The 13,312-nt window shown below is 44.3% G+C and overlaps 1 protein-coding gene across 1 annotated transcript in view; it reads left to right on the forward strand.

Annotated features, from left to right (window-relative positions):
• Positions 1-4,981: 4,981 nt before the first annotated feature.
• Positions 4,982-13,312, forward strand: part of MET (MET proto-oncogene, receptor tyrosine kinase) — an 86,603-nt gene continuing 78,272 nt past the window's right edge. Inside the window, exons 1-2 of the mRNA XM_041471499.1 lie at positions 4,982-5,007; positions 5,292-5,354. The gene's annotated coding sequence lies outside the window, so the exon portion shown is untranslated. The remainder of the gene's footprint in view (positions 5,008-5,291; positions 5,355-13,312) is intronic.

The following is a 13,312-nucleotide window of genomic DNA, read 5'->3' on the forward strand; positions in this document are numbered from 1 at the left end:
TAAAATAAAGGGGTGGTGGAATTAATTTAAAATGTACTAAAAACAACAAGAAACAGTTATGCATTTTAACTAAGTCTGCAATAGTGGTGAACTCATGAATATTATACATAGAATTTCTTCACTCTGTAAATATTTTAATTCTGAGTATCATCAGGTTTGTTTTCAGTTATGCAAACAAATCTACTGTTCCAAAGTGTCACATGTTTGGTACTGGGTTTGGAGTTTGTCACTGTGCTTTGCCTGAAGCAGTTCATGCTGAGCTATGCTAGAAGAGTTCTCTATGGCATGTGCTGGAAAGCCTTTGCTGCTGCAGTGTGAGCTCAGTGAATGCACCAAGGGCTACTGCACTTCTGTCATTTCCAGGGATGTGAACACAAAGACTATTCAGCTTTCCATCACTGAAATGATTTCTTGGGTTTGTTCAGAGGTACCCATTCAGGGATTTAATGTATTTCAACACCACTAGGAAAGGAGGCAAGGTTCAGGCAGGGAGCAGTGAGATCCATACCATCTCCTCCCCTGCCTTCTGGAGGCTGAGGTGCCCCCTCCAGTTAAGCTGATGTAAATCTCAGCTGCTATAAGCCCACCCTCCTCCTGGGTTTCTGACCTCGTCCTTCTGCAGCACTAGCACTCACATTACTGCATAGCAGATGGATTTGAAGAGCTAATATGTCTGTAAACTAATCTTTGTTCTTCTGAGTGATTAATTTTTGCTGGATTCCTGAACTTCATGTACCAGTTTCCCATGTGATCACCAAGGCTCTGGGACTGGCACAAAAAGGACACAGAGCCATGGCAATCCAGACTTCAGATGCACTAACCCGACAAACATTTTCCTCCATTTTCAAGAATCACACTTGAAGCATTCACCATTTGGATTTTAGAATTTAGTTGTGGTGTTTATTTACAAGTAGAAAGGCAAACAAGGAGGAAAACCTCATCAAGTGAAACAAAAGACTTATCTTTACTCAGAAATCACCTATCATCCAGAGTGCAATAGGTGAAAACACCTTATGTTATGATCTGTGTTTCCATACAAATAGAGAACTGCCCAGGGTAGCCTACTGGTGAGAGATTAGGACTTCTAACTGCAGACTTCTGTTCTTGGCTTTGCTAGGGACTTTTGCAACCACCGGTCCCAGGCTGAAATTTCTTCCAGTAACATTGTTGACCCTCTTACAAACAAACAGAAAGTACTTATTTAGTTTTCAGAAGCTATGGGCTTAGTTAATAAATGGCTAGATAATAAATGCCATAAAATAAATGCAGTGATGATCAAATCTTTGGAATCTAGAGATCTAAGTAGCAACTGTGATATTTAGCCCGGTTTCCAGAGAGGCAAACAACACCATGGGCATTTTTTCTCCAAAGCCCAACCCCCAGTCAACACTGTCTCCCTGCCCACCGTGTGCTTTTTGAGCCCAGGAAAGACAGATTGTGTCAGAGTGACTTGAAGGGACAAAGTAGTCACAGAAAAATGTGCCTGAGGCACAACCCCTTCCCTGAGCTGCCCCTGGCATTTGCAGCCAGGCTGCCTTCCAGTGAATAAGGGTCTACAGGAAATACAGCTACACGTTACCTCAACAGGCTGTTGCACTATAATTTTCCCCTTGGATCACTGGTCTGTCAGGCAGTTGAGCTGGGTGGGTTCACCTAAGGCTCTTATTTTGTTTATCAACCTCCAGAGAGACTCAGATTCAGGTATTCTGAGTCCCTCTTGCAGGGTTCTGCGACAGGAAGGTACCTGATACCCACCACAACGAAGCTCAGCTCTAGAGATCTTTGTCTTGTGTGTTCTTAAGCATTAAATTAATTCCGCTGTCTTGCTCCTTCTGAAATCATTTACTCATGAGTAAGCTCCACTAAGTCAGAGGTCTCTGGAGCCTCACAATGACATTTGCATTTTATACTTGCTCCCAAAGGTGTGAATGACTGCAGCAGAGGACAAAGAGTAAATCCTCCGATGGTACCATATAGCTGTGGTGCCATGTAGTAGAGTGTGGTTCTCCAGAAATGATTCATGTTTGATTCTGCACTTTTAGAAAATGTGGTTAGATCCGGATTTGCAGAGGTATTTAAATATATTTTTTTCTTATTGAAACTAAGTATGAATTGGATACATAAGTCTATAAAATTCATTTTGCTACCTGTAGTTATGATAAATAATCTCTCAGGTTGTGAACAGAAGTCACAATGAAACCCATAAAATCAAAGTGGACATTTTAGTGTGTTGAGATGCACTACTGCCAACACACAGAAATCATCCTGTGTTTTCATTCCTCATGTTTACACTTGAAAGTTTAACTTCAACATAGCCTTGCAATCCATTTTTCTAACTCTATGTTTGTATTCTTGGAAATGTGATAGGGTTTGCTCATCAGCTTCCTATCTCAAAACACGTCAGGGCTGGAAAGCATGTGCCAATACACTCCCCGGTGTGTTCCAGTTCTCTTACTGAACAGATCACCCTCACAGACCCTCCTTCACACTTTTGAATTGCTTTTTCCAGTGCCGTCAGCTTTCTAAAATGTGTCACACCATCTTATGCCAGACTGAAGAGGACCAGCTCCTTTTGGACAGGAGAGAGAGAGATTAGGAAAACCTATAAAGAGACCAGGATGATGACTAAGAAAGTCACAGTTTCTTTTTCACCCATAACTGCACCTTAAAGGTACTTCAAGCCTCTGAGAAGTTGTTCATGGTGCACACATATCATTGCAAGCATGAAGAAAGGAGTATCAGATGATTATCAAAGCCTCAGTGCAGTGTCACTGTCTCATAAAACTAACCTAAAATAACATGGCATCAGCATGGTCGAAATGGAAAGGAAACATCTGTTTCTCCTTTTTATGTTAGTGACAATCCATTTGTTAGCTTTAGAATAGCACAGGCTGTCCCACTGATAACAGCCTGGGCGCTGGCTGCTCAGCCCAGGCAGGTGCACAGCGAACTCAGGAGCAGGCTGAGAACAGATAATATGAGGGGTTGTCCTTAGGATGAACTCCGGATTTAAATCTTTTTATCACTTTCTTTCAAAACCCTTAAGGCAGATTCTTCCAAATCTGGTGTGGCTGTATGGATGCACAATGACTGACTGATCACTAATTGAAGCCCAGCAAGCAGTACAGTCTAATTGTAGCCATGCTTTTCCCTGGGTGGGGGCTGGCACTGTCTTCCTTTTCTAACTGTTGCTGAGTATTAAGTGAAATAAAGGTTATTAAAGTAAATGGACAGATTTCCAGACACTTGAAAGAAATGAGATTACATCAGTCATGAAGTTTAACAGAGACAAGTGCTGAATTCTGCACCTGGGATGGGACAACACTGGATGTATGGACAGACCAGGGAACAAGGAGCTGGCGACCAGCACTGTGGAAAGGGAGCCAGGGTTCCTGGCTGATGGCAAACTGAATTTGAGTCAGCAGTGCCCTGGCAGCCAACAAGATCAACCATATCCTGGGGGGCATCACCAGCCAGGCAAGGGAGGGGATTGTCCTGCTCTGCTCTGCTCTGGGGCAGCCTCACCTCGAGTGCTGGAAGCAGTTTTGGGCGCTACAATATAAGGAAAATATAAAGCTACTAGAGAATATCCAAAGGACGGCAATGAAGATGGTGAAGAGCCTTGAGGAAAAGCCTTATGAGGAGTGGCTGAGGTCACTTGGTCTGTTCAGCCTGGAGAAGAAGAGACTGAGGGGTCACTGCAGTTACAACTTCCTCATGAGGGGAAGCTGGGGTGCAGGCTGCCCTCAATCACACATCTGTTTTTGCATAGAATCAGCTTATAGCTAGGTTAGGTGTCTTTATCGCTAGTGCCAGCAAGTCCATAGGAAAGAGGGGACAGATAAATTGTGAAAGACTAGCAGAAGATTGGCAGAAAGGTGGCTAACTGCTTTTTTAAAACGTTTTGTTCTGTTGTACAGCTTTGTCTTTGTACACATCCTGGTGACATCCAAGGCCTAAAACAAATACATACAATATTTAATTTTCCTTACAGAACGTTTTGATGTAAGATCTGACATTTTTCCCATGGTTAATCATGAAACTGGGCAACGTTTCTTACAGTTCCTTGTACTTCACTCACGAAAAACATTCATTGGTTTAAATGGTATGATTAAGGAGAGCAGCGTTGGGGCCAAAAAAGGAAGCAAGCAAAGGCAAAATAGATGTCTCCAGTAACTTCTATTGGAATATGAAGCCTTTCACTTAAAATCTGGTTTAAATCAGTAGCTGCTGAAACTTGTTACCAGAAAAAAAGATGGATCCTTTGCTGCATGCCCCAGTGTTGAGACTCACAGTCTCTCAGCAGCTCCACAAGTGTACATTGCACAGGCAGTATTGCTGAGTGACTCAGTTTCTCAGCGCCTCTGAAAGATGAAGTCATCATGTGCTTTGCAAACCTTGTGAGGGAGAAACCCCAACCTGTTTAGTACAGTTTAGTACCCTGTAGGAAGCACATATGGGGGAAGATAGCTACTTGATAGTCTATATAAACTGAGGTCATTTGTTTGAATTACGTGTGGATAGACATTTAAAGCACAGTCAGCACTGACACCACGACAGTGCAATATGGGCTAAATTTCTTCGTTACTACACAGCCTAGGGGGGGTCTCAGGACAAGCCCAGGGGTGCCTGTATCTTGACCTCTCAGGGTTAAGGTTTAGCATCAGTCAGGCACTGACATCTGACGGAGGGTGCCCAGCGGCTGGGAGTAAGGAGGGAGGCTGTGCCACTGGTACCTGCTTGGCCTGAAAACGCCGAGGTGCAGGATAAGGTCCACCAAGGGTCCCCTCTCGGCTTTCCCCATCTGGGGAGTGACAGCCATCCCTCCTGCCCCCGGGCTGGGGGCGCCTGGCCGGGAGGGACGAGGGGAAGAAAGGAGGGGAGGGGGAGCGAGAGAAGGAGGCCCCCCTCCCTCCTTCCCCCCACCGCGCACCCGGGCTCCTGCGATGTGGTGAGTCACAGGCAGGTCAGGACCGCGCCGGAGGGGCGGAGGGAGCGCGGGGACCGGCTGATTTACCGCTGGGAGCCGCCAGCAGCGCGGCGGAGGCGCCTGAGGGAAGGGCGCGGAGAGCCGCCCCGCAGCCCAGGTGCCGTGCGGGAGGGAGGGAGGGAGAGACGCCCCTGCCCGCCGGGGCGCGCAGCCCCTGCCGCCCCAGGTAGGGACAGCAGCGCGGGGCTGGGGCTGGGGCCGGGGAGCCGGAGCCCGCGGGCGGAGGGAGGGCAGAGCGGCGCGGGGCCGCGGAGGTGCGGGCTGGGCCGGCCGCCGGGCCAGGAGCGCCGAGGCAGCCCAGCCCGCCGGGCTGCAGCGCTCGCCCCTCCGGCGGTGGTGCCGGCGCGCAGCCCGCTCCGCCGCGGTAAGGACCGGCACCCGTGGGGGGACGCGGGGAGCGAGCGGAGCCGGCGGCGAGGGCGGACGGGCAGCGGCACGGTGCTGCGCCGAGCCCCGCCCGGGAACTTCGCGGGAGCGCGGCAGCCGCCGCCGCCGCTCTCCCGGGGCGGGCCGGGCGCCGCGGGGGCAGGTGATAGCGGAGCGGGGCTGCCGGCCGGCCCCTGCCCCGGCCGGGCTCCGCAGGGTGGGCGCCGGGACCGGGTACGCGGCGGCGCTGCCGCGGGCGGGGCAGCGCTCCGCGGGGCAGGGCAGCGCTTCCCGGGCAGCGCTCCGCGGGCAGGGCGGGCAGCGCTTCCCGGGATGCTGTCGGCAGCGCCCCTTGGCCGCAGCCGGAGCCGCTGCCCCTCCCGCCCCTTCCCGCTCTGCGGGCGCGGCGGGAGCGCGGCGCGGGGCAGTGTCCGGCAGTGCAGCCTGGAAGTTCCAGCTCGGAGGCGGCGGCTCCGCTCTTGTGGTGGCCGGTCCGACCGCCTGCCGTGAGGCGCAGGGTGAGCCTGCGGGATTCCCCAAGTTGGGGATGTGTACTTTATGGTTGCGCGGCGTTCACAGTTTTCCTTGCGGTATGGCCTTTTTGCTGTGTTGTTGTTGGGGTTTGTTTTGGGGTTTTTTTCCCATTTTTAAAAGCAGAATTTGCTTCGAACGGTAAACAAATCGCAAAGGGCTCATATAATGGCATTCCACCGCTGTTTCCATGTCAGCATTAAATTCTCTAGTCTTAGGCTTTATAAAACTGAATGCACTCCTTAGAAATTGGAAGTTTTGCGCATACATCAGTAGGGATTAATAATCAAATACCAGTGTTGTTTAACAAACTGTGCGTTTGTAACCTGTAGGAGGTTTATTCAAGCTGCAGTGCATGCTTTTCCCGAAGAACCTATGCCCCGTGTGATAGTTCATTTGCTTTCATCCCACAGGTGCTTTTTTCATTGTCCAGCTGCAAAAAGAGGATGGTGTCTCTTTTTTGTTGTCTTTTTATTTTAGATCTGAGAGGTTTGGATTCATAATCAGGCAAGATAAAGTGTCTCACATGTTTCTCAGAGAGCTGGTTAAATGTTTACAGATCATACTCTGCAAGAGCAAAAAGCTAGCCTTTGGCAGGGGCTGCATGTTGAAAACAAAGTAACTTGGAGAATGACTGTATCACTTGTTCTTTGTGCCCTAATCCTTCTTCAGCGCTGTATAATTCTTTTTCTGTCTTCTAATACAAACGGAATCATTTGGAAACTGGGATATTTTGTAAAATGTTCATCTTGCTATTTAGAGAAGGGAGAGTCAACTTCTGTGCCTTTTTGGTGGAGAGGGAATGAATTGTCTTTATTATCCTATAAGGATTCTCTCTTTTTTTTTTTTTTTCCCTCTTCTTTTGCCCCCTTTTTTTCTTTTTTGTTCTTTTTTATTATTTTTTCCCTTTTTTCCTCTTTTTTTTCCCTTTTTCCTCTTCTCTTCAGAGGTTAACCACTGCATAGCAGCTCTTTATTGGTAAGCTAAAGTGCACATATTGTGGCTGGGGAGGGGTTCATGGACGTGTTATTTGCTCAAGTGTAGATGACAGTGCAGCCATAGATGGATGGGAGCTCACTGAGTCAGGGCAAGGCAGCCAGAAAGCCAAAATTCAGCAGAGGTTCAATGAAAAGCTCATGAAAGCAAAACTAGTAGCAAGTGTTGTCTTCCCAGTATTGCCTTTCCCATCCTGATTCTCCTGCATTCATGGTTTCTGGTACCTTAGCTGATGACCTGTAACCTCTTCTTGCTTGTCCAGTGCAATCAAAGCAGGCAACCTGCCTACTCTTATTCTTCTATCATCTGCAAATATCTGCTCTGTATTTTTCAATTCAGAGGAGAAATTCAAAGCCTGCTGCCTCCCAAATCTGGCTTCCAGAACTCCAGAGACTAGCTGGCACAGCTGGCTGCTGTGTAAGAGCAGCAGTCTTGCCTTCACAGCCACAAAGGGAAACTGATGCCGGCAGCGTGCTGTGCTGGGGTAGCCAGAGAGGCAGAGCTGCAGTGGGAGTCACAGAGCACTGGGTGATCTGCTTTGTGCCATGATTGCTTTGTGGTGGGCATGTGTCTAGACTTTATTTGCTTCAGGCAGAAAGCAAGGAGAGGTCCTCCATCTCCATCTGTGTTTGTGAAATATCTAGTGTAAGGGAAATCCTGCTTGGGCTCTCTCAGCACTATACATCATTTCTTGAACAAGAAAGGGCTAGGGTAGCTGAACAGCATTCTCTGAAACTACAGAAACACAAAATTCAGTAGGGGGTGACAAGGATCTATTTGGTGCAAAGCATAAGGAATGTGTGCAGTGTGTGACACTTCAAACACACCTTGCTAGGATTTTGGGTGGCAGCACCACCTTTGTGGTGAGCTCCTGTGAAACCCTGATGTCCAGGCTTTCTACCTCCCTGTTGCTACCTTGCTGTCTGTTCTTTGAGCTGGTGGCACAACTTCATGTTCATTAGGCTGTCACCCTCAGATGAACCATCAGCGTGTGCATCTTCTCTGCTGTGGCCACAGTTGGTGATTTTGCTTCCTATGCAAAGGCTGTATTTGGTAATTAAACCTGTGCAATGCACCACTGGTGGTCATGCCACATTGCCCCAAGCAGCATGCCATCACCAAGGAGGCAGGCCACAGCTCCATGCAGGACTCTGAGGATGGCATCTTTTTGCTACAGCCAAGATGAGGAGGTTTCTGTTGTTCCCTTACAAAAATGATGTGTTTTTCTTGGCAGTGACTTTAAAAATCTCTGTCTCATACATAGCGACTGATGCAAACATGTTAGCAGAAGCCATTTTTAAATCAGTTTCCTTACCCAGGGGAAATGTAGTATAGACAGGGCCTTCAGGAAACGAATAATTAGGTGACCTTTTTCCCCCCAGAATATCAGGTCTGTTTTATGTAGAGCTGTTTGAAGTCACACAAATTCTCATTACTCTCCAAATCTCTAACCTTGCCTTGTTTAAGATACCTTTTAGGAAATCAAATCAGTGTTTCAATCTAATTTCCAAAGGCATTCAAACACATGGTATGTGTGCTAACTTGTTTCCTCTAGCATTAACAAATCTAGCAAATTGCCAAGCTATTTGCCTTGAGGAAAACTATGATGTTGTACAAGAAGATAATGTATTTTTTCTTTCCAATTTTAAACATTAGAAAAAGAAAAGAGAGGTAAAGTTATCAGACCACGTTAGTCCAGGATATAACTCCTTTGAAGCAAACAGTGTTCCCAAGTAGATTGCCATGGTTTTTGATCTGTTCTGGGACTTTTTAGTCACGCTGTGATCTTTTTCAGTCACTTGATGTGGCTGGATGGAGACGGAGTCTTGGCTCAGATGGACTTTCACTGAATTAGTTGCAATTGAGTAAATCAAATATGGGAGTGGAAAATAGAAATTGAGATAATTTGAGGGGCTTATAACCCTCAAATTTTAAGAATTTTATAATGCTTGTATTTTAAGGAGAGGCTGTGTACATAAGCCAGGCACAAGGGTGTGTGTGGGGCAACAGTAGCAGCGAATGGTCTGAAACCTCTCCTCTGCCTCTCCTCCCAGCGCGCCAGTCTCCAGGGAAGCAAGTGCTCCAGAACATTTAATTTTTCAAGCAGTTGTCAATAACAGAAGAGTTTCTGCAGTGCTGAAGAGTTTAATAAGCTTAAAATTCTTAAGTGAAATGCTGCTTTTTCTGTGCATCTTACAGCTCTGATAGTCTCTTCTGCTTGTCCCAAGAAAATTAACATGCAATTGTCCTTTTGTATGGAAGGCAGCAAAAGGTTCATGTTTGAATTCATGATAAATTTGATTGCAAATGCACGGGGACGGAAAATTGCCAAATGCTTTCAGAAGATTTTCATTTTGCTCAAGTGTTCACACCATGTCCATTACCATGGTATTTGATAGCTATCCCCCTCATTGTGTACCTTGCAGGTTTACCCTCACACTGAAGGGTCACACTGGCATATCTTTTTTTCCTGGAGTCTTACAGCAGTAACAATTTTTTATGTAAGTTGCTTTCCTTTGCTGCACTTCCTTCATTTTGATGTTTATACAGCTAAACAGTTTCAAAATCTTTTTGACATGTATGGTTACCATTTCTGTGAGGGATCAGTGACCTAGCTTGATAAATTTAAAAGTTCAGCAATAAACCTAAATATGTGACATTTATTGAAATTCATTCTTTGCCATGGAGCTACTTTCTTTCAAAAATATTGAGAACAGTAAGGGATTGCATCTGCAATTTGATTAAATCTACAGTTGTTACCATTTGCCTTCTGAAAATTGATTCCCTCCCCTCCCTGTCCCCCAGTTTGACATGCTTATTGATTAAAAATTCTGCACTGGCCTAAGCCAGCATATATTTTTTAGTGTTTGTGTGCTTCCCATGCAAGTTCAGACAGGCTTTCAACTGTGGAAACCAGCTCTATTCCTAAACTATTGGAAATGGTAAGGTTCCTTAGTAATTGTTTTAAACTATATGATGACACATCTTTGAACCCCATTGTACGAAGGAAAAATACCTTCTGACTGGAGAGAGGTTTCCTGTTTATGTGTGTGTTTGCTGGAATTAAGCCTTCCCCTGTGTGTTGGCTGAGTATTTTTTTGTAATCCAAAATGGCAACACAGCAAGTCACCTCCAGAGTTTATTTTTTGGACAGGATACAGGTCTTTTATTTCCAAAATAGCATGGCTCTGGAGTTGATGATGAAATACAGGGGCCTCTCAGTTACACTTCTACAAGCAGACTCAGTTAATTGAGGAGGCACACTTATAGAGCCAGCTAGATTTAAGCAATAAGTAATTAATTTTTATTGACAATTTTATGCTATGTAAGTTGTTCACTTCCCACACAGGAAGTTTTTTGCTTCAGCCAGATTTTCTTTCAGCATAAGGATATCAAATTTGCCAAATATATAATTTATTTTATAAAATGGCTAGAATCGTAGCTTTGGTTGTCACTGAACAGTCACATAAAATTCTCTGCTTCTCTTTAGAAAGAGCAGGCCAGCAGGTGGCCTCCAGGTGGTAGCCCTACTGCAGGGGATGGCATGGAATACCTGAAGGGTTTTCAGCTGTTTAGATATGGGCAGGTGACCAAAAATACAGCGCATACAATACTCTTGCCTCTTGGTGTCTGGGATGGGTAGATTTGTGACCTTGTGGCGTGCCCTTGCACCCTACCTGCCACAGCTGAACCTCCTTCAGGGGGTAGAGGTGGTGAGATTCAGAAAGGCATTTTGCCTACAATAGTAACAGGGCTGGACCACCGTGAATTTAGGCAGTAAAGTTACAGTTATTTATGAAATACAGTGTTAAGGTTTCTGGTTTGCTTCACATAATTCTCATTTTAAACAACTGTCTGCGACTGGGAGAAACCTGGACTAATGGACTGATTACACTGAGCATTTGTTAGGGCTGAGAGCCACATGGTCCTGGTGTGGGATGTCCACACCCAGCACCAGCTTTGCTGGCTGCTACCCCTGCCCACATCTGCCAGAGCATGCCCTCAGCTGAATTCCATCCCTTTATCACCCACCACAAACACTCAGACCTCCAACAACACATGTGGGTCTTAGGAAACTGGCTTTTTTACCTGTTTTTGTGGTTGTGCCACTTTTCTGGAAAGAACCCTGAGCGAGATTGTGGCCTCGTGGTTGTCCCTGGGAGTTTTGTCACTGACTCTTCATGGACACTCAATTTAGCTCTGCTTCTGTGTGTGTCTGCACCATATTTGAAAAATGGATTTCTGCTTCTCTGACTTTAATAGAAAGTTGGTGTATCTGTTTTGACATAAAATTTTTCTCATTAATAGTTGTACAAATTGTTAAGTCCTGCAGGAACTATCTACTTTCATCTAAATTTTGTGGGAAAAAATGCTTTCTGAGCATGTTTAATGGGTTAGATGAAAACAATTATCATCTACAGTTAGAATTCCAAACTTACTTATTTAATGTTTCTTAACTTAATGGGTTTTTTGTTTCTTTGTTTATTTTTTAGATTGTTTGAGCTGGATGCTCAATCTCACCTTTCTTTTACTTTGTTTTGAAACTAATCTAGCTAGTGAGATTTCAAGCTTGATAGAGGTCTATTGTACCATGTAAATGCCTAGAGACATGCATGGCTTTTTATTGTTTTGTCTTTGGCTGTATCATAAATAAGAGTGTGTTTTGGATTGGTTGACCCAAACTAAATCACTAAATTTTAGGACCATCACAGAGATTAATTAAGACATTGGGGTTTGCTTCTCCCCACTACACACCCACATTGTGGATGATCCTGTGAGGATAAAAGTAGCAAGTTTCCAAGTAAGCCCAGCATTCCAGGCAGGCCCAGAGAAAAGTCCCAAATCAGTGGATTTCCCCAAAGCATGACTAGAAAATAACAAACTAAAACAACTCCACAAGCTTCATTTGTCTTAGATGTATTCTGGGGTAATTCGGACTTGGATTGTTCTCTATCTTTGAGACTGTTCTACATTCAAAATTGTATTAGGATTTCTGTTATGGGAATTCCATATCTTTTTATCTATTGCTATAATATATCCTGATAGCTGTTATGGGTGTTATTATATGGGTATTATTATATATACCTTCATGTGTCTTCTCATCCAAATAGATCAGATTCTGTTAGGTCTGAGAAAGCAGGATAAAACAGAGCAAGGCAGCTTTGCTGGAGACAATGAGAGGTGTTGGTAGTTGAATTAATGGTAAAAGTTGATTAATTGCCCTCTCCTGATGTCACTGAAAATGTTAAATAAGTTACTTTAATTATATTCAGTTTTCCTGTCTATTTCTAGAGAAAGGGTACTAATTTTACATGTTACACATTACTGTCTTGTAAAACCTTTCCTTAAACTCTTTAGGTTTATTGCTTTTGCTCTTTGGATTAGAGGCCAATATTTTTCCTGAGGGAAAATGTTCCTTGCTAATACTCAGTATTCAATATCATTCTTACAAATGCCCAAAGCAGAAGTACAAATATATATATATAATTGCAATATTAATAATCTTTTAAAGAGTAGGTAGAATGCAAAGAGTAATAAGCTCCAGTAAGCAGTGAGCCAATGTGGAGCTCCCTGTGTGATAAAGCACTTCTGCATCAGAGAAAGTAATCCAAATTTCACCCTAAAAATGTATTTACCATCCATTTAGATGAGTGGAAAATGTTCATGTTTGAAGATGCAATTTAGCTTGCAGCAGATGATTGAAAAATATCTTAACTGTTGTTTAACTCTTCTGATGAAGGAAAAGAAAACTTTGGTGAATGAAAACTTTGAAGACTTTGCTTTTGCCTTCCTATACATGTTCAAGGATGGAGTGCTGCATGATAATGAGTTTTATCACTGTGTGTGTTTGAGCACTTTCAAATAGTAAATGGGGGTGTTTCCCCAGTCAGGAGGTAGGTGCCTTTAGTTAAAGTCAGGGTGTAAATTCTATCATCTTCAGTGGAAACTATGCAAGAGTTGAAAACAGAGGACCCAGATGTGCACTGTGTTTTTATGCTTTACTTTGATTTCTTAATTTCCTAGTATTTAGGGTATATTAAGCCTATTGCAGTCAGAATCTGAAATTCCCAAATGTCTGTTTTGCCTGGTATTGCAAACACTGGCCTTACAAACAAATTACCAGAGTACATGACATGGTGGCAAGATTTCACTGTGTCCTTTTCCCTTCTCAGAGGATTAAATAGCACCTTTTCTGGGAATGTCCTCTCCTGTGACATTTTCAAGACCTTGTCAACTCTCCACCGTAAATTTCCACAATGGGAAAATCCTATTTAATCTAGCATGGGAACCTTACTATAAGTTTCTGAATTATCCTATGAAATTTAATATTCAATCTGTTTGTGCTTCAGAACTGCATGTTAAAATCTCATTACATTTTATCTTCCATTAAATCCCATAGAATTCAGTTATTATTTCTATCAGATTACA

This window comes from Pyrgilauda ruficollis, unplaced genomic scaffold (genome assembly GCF_017590135.1).
Source record: "Pyrgilauda ruficollis isolate IOZ18807 unplaced genomic scaffold, ASM1759013v1 scaffold27, whole genome shotgun sequence".
NCBI classification, from domain to species: domain Eukaryota; kingdom Metazoa; phylum Chordata; class Aves; order Passeriformes; family Passeridae; genus Pyrgilauda; species Pyrgilauda ruficollis.